Source organism: Haemaphysalis longicornis, unplaced genomic scaffold, assembly GCF_048455015.1.
Source record: "Haemaphysalis longicornis isolate Haplotype H1 unplaced genomic scaffold, Haemaphysalis longicornis Haplotype H1 scaffold_2, whole genome shotgun sequence".
In the NCBI taxonomy this organism is placed as follows: Eukaryota; Metazoa; Arthropoda; class Arachnida; order Ixodida; family Ixodidae; genus Haemaphysalis; species Haemaphysalis longicornis.
In genome coordinates, this window is record NW_027526295.1 from 74,343,951 (window position 1) to 74,347,347 (window position 3,397).

Below are 3,397 nucleotides of genomic sequence, written 5' to 3' on the forward strand. Positions count from 1 at the left end.
GCCGGCGTGCCAAGCCCTCGTCGGACGACGAGAAACGGCGACCACGACGACACCGATCCATCTCCTGAAGAATGGAGGACGAAGTTTGCCATCGTTCGTTCTGCACCTCCTCTCCTACAAGTCGCGTTGCCATCAGCAATAACATGCCACAATGTGCCAGAGATCACCACACGAACTAATGCCGTGCTGTAATATGGCGAATACAGTGGGGTGAAGATGACTGTGTGCATCGGGGCGTAGAGCTTGACGTACTGCCACATTCGGCTTGTGATTGCGGTGACGGCGTAGTACATGGTAAATGCGCGAATGCGCATTTACCATGCGCATGGTAAATACTGGAGGTATTTGTCATTGCCCAGAGGTTGTTGTCATTCATGTCAAGTACAATTAGAATGCAGTAGTTTTTAGTGGTATTATCCAAAAGGAGTGGTAGTAATGTGGAGTGATATGTGATTGTTAAGCGCATGATTATTGCATTTTATTGAGTTCAGGAATCACCACAGTTGAAACACCTTACATTATACAATTTCAATGTCGAGGCAGTGCTGTTGCGCAACTCACCATGCTTGTGATGTCGGCTTGTGAAATGAGAGAAGCCTTAGTAAAACTTTACTGAAGGAAATGCTGAAGATAAACTAATCTCTGAAATCCGCTTTCACGCGCTAACTTTTTTCTGCAAGCAGTTGAGCACAATAAGGTTTTTTAACAGCCTCATGTCGTTTTCAATTTTTTTTTGTGGATCATGCTCCTCACCTTCTCTTCCACAGATGTTAACTCCGGGTGGCTGCTGTTAGCCTGAACTGTAGTTTATGGCCTAGTTCTTAGGTGAAGCTGTGCATACATTTAGACAGTGTTTTTTGGGTGGAATCAGTGCAAACGAAACGAAGAGAGGAGAAGAAACATAAGGACGGCCGCTGGCCTAACAACTGATGTTACACATGCTGGATTTATCACGTAGCCATAGCTTTAGCCATGAAAACATTCTGGCTTTTGCATGCATGACAAACTGCCCCCTGCACTGTAACTAACCTGAAGTTGATATTGGAAAGTGTTCGGTATCTTTCAGCAAGCTACTTGATCAAAAATAGTACACTGGAACCTGCCAGAGGCAGCGAGTCATTACATAGTTTCAGTAAGCCTGCCAGTGCAGAAGGATCTAACATGGGGCCAAATGTGAAGAATATGCAAGATTTTTAAAGTGACAAATATTCAGTCTCATCTATATGCATTAAGTTGACTTAATTCCTGAGCCATATACTGGGTCTTTACAGTGACATTTTACCTGTTGTTCACGGGTAGTCGCAAGATTCTCCACACCACAGGAATACATGCGAGCAAGAAATGTCAGATTGCCTCTTGGGGAGTACGCAGAGAGTCCAGGACTGATAATTGAAAACCCCTGCCGTTGTCGCATAACGACTTCTGTTGAGCACTATTTGGCTTCCAAGTTTTTTCTACTCCTCCTACCCATTTCTTTCTTCCTTCACAGGTTGCCTTTTAGTGTAAAAACAGGGAGACCTAAAAGGGATTGAGAAGAAAGTGAGCAAAAGGGTAGAAATGGCGGTAAAGGAAAGGGCACTGAACAGTAATGATAGCGGGAACGGTGGAGTATATGCAGCGCAATCAGCAGTCCCTCACACAGGCCAACAATCAATAGACTACCTTCACTGCACACACCGCCAATAATGGCCTTGGTGCCACAGCGAAGGATCAGCACCTTCCCCAGCCATAGGTCGGCCGGTCTAGACTGCCTTTGTGTGGGAGAATCTTCCTCCTGCTGGAAACAGTACAAGGCAGGGAGCAGATGTAGCAGGACATTAGAGGGCAGAGATTTTTGAGCTACAGAAGGCAACAGGACCTGATGACAGTTACTTGGCAAGGATTCACATAAGGCGAAGGGAAAGTGTGGTCGGCAAAGTGGTTACAAACATTCAGTCTGTGCTCTTGCAACTACTGTATAGAGATCTTGAACTGCGGCTGTAGATACCCTGGCAGACTCAAAGCATCATCCTGTTACTTCAAGTGCTTCACTGTGTTGATTGAACTAGCGTACACGTTATCTTGTGTTGTACAGTACTTACAGCATTGACAGCACAGCGTACGTCTTAGAGAATGAGTACAGGTGACTTCACGTCTGGATGGGTGAGGCTTGCAAAGGTTATTCACCCTCCTCTCAGTGGAATGGCTGCTTCTGTGTGCAACACAAAGTGGGCCTGAGAAATAGTAGCAATGGCTGTAAAACATCACAAGGGAAGGTGTGAGGAGGCTCGCCGTGAAAATGAATATAGCACCAAGGCCACTCGCAACTGGAGGAACATCGCTCTTTTTTGCTCTCATTTACAAAGTCCATGATAATGCTGAGCTGGGTGTGTTCCTGCACAAGGAAATAGACGGACACCAAAGCACTGCGACAGAGCGGATGGCTTAACTGTTAAAACCGTCATCTTGTGCCGTTACTGGCTCTAATTAGTCCAGGCAGGGCAGTCGCAGCTGCAGGAGGTGCACTTCTATGCAGACATGATACAAGTTTATTTTATTCGAAAGATTTCATGTTTTATAGTGCCCCCAGTGCTTGTACGGAAGCAAGTGATGCTTTGTTCGCTGCAAAATAATCAATTTAAGTTAAAATTTTGATTGTGAGTTTTAAAGACGTCTGCAACGACAACATAAGAGTGGGTCTTCAAGCTAAACTTGGTGTGAAGCGGAGTCTTGCTTACTGTTAGTCAACCTAGATAGTGCCAGCATACCGTAGCGGGCCGTTTTCTGCCTTTGCTTTGCTTTTGACCATATTTGTACCTGGCTTGTTTTTGTTAAGGGAGAAAATAATCGTTCCGTGACACATGGTGCTCGCCCGACAAATATGGCCCGTAATACGCCGTTGCTTACACCAATCGGCCAATGTTGTCTGAGACAACCCCGAAGAGACGCAGTGCAGTGCAGCTAAAACAAGCACAGTGCGTGCAGTACACATCGGTACTTATACGTTTACATGTGCTTTCATAACTTCCACCGTTTATCCCACCATTCTTATTGCTATAAAAAGAATGTGCCCAAAATTTAAGCGCAAATAGCTTGTTCCCCAAACTTATAAGCTCTGCCTAATTTGTGTTTGCTTTTGCCGGCCTCAGCCAATCCCAGTGCTGGCGTGTATGACATCATGGGTTCTGCTGCGTGAAATGAGCTTGTGGGCCACACGGCCGTTCCCTTTTCTATAATTATATAGCTTATTTGAGTGACGTTTACGTTAAAAATCGTGTCAGTATGTATATAACGAGGCAACCTTTCGAGTGAACCAAACCTGCGTTTCTGCATAATGCACCCTTTCAGATTCCCGCTGATCCATGTCGCTGCCCGTGCAAGCATCGAGCCGCCGAATGCGCCAGCATGAAGGGCGTTG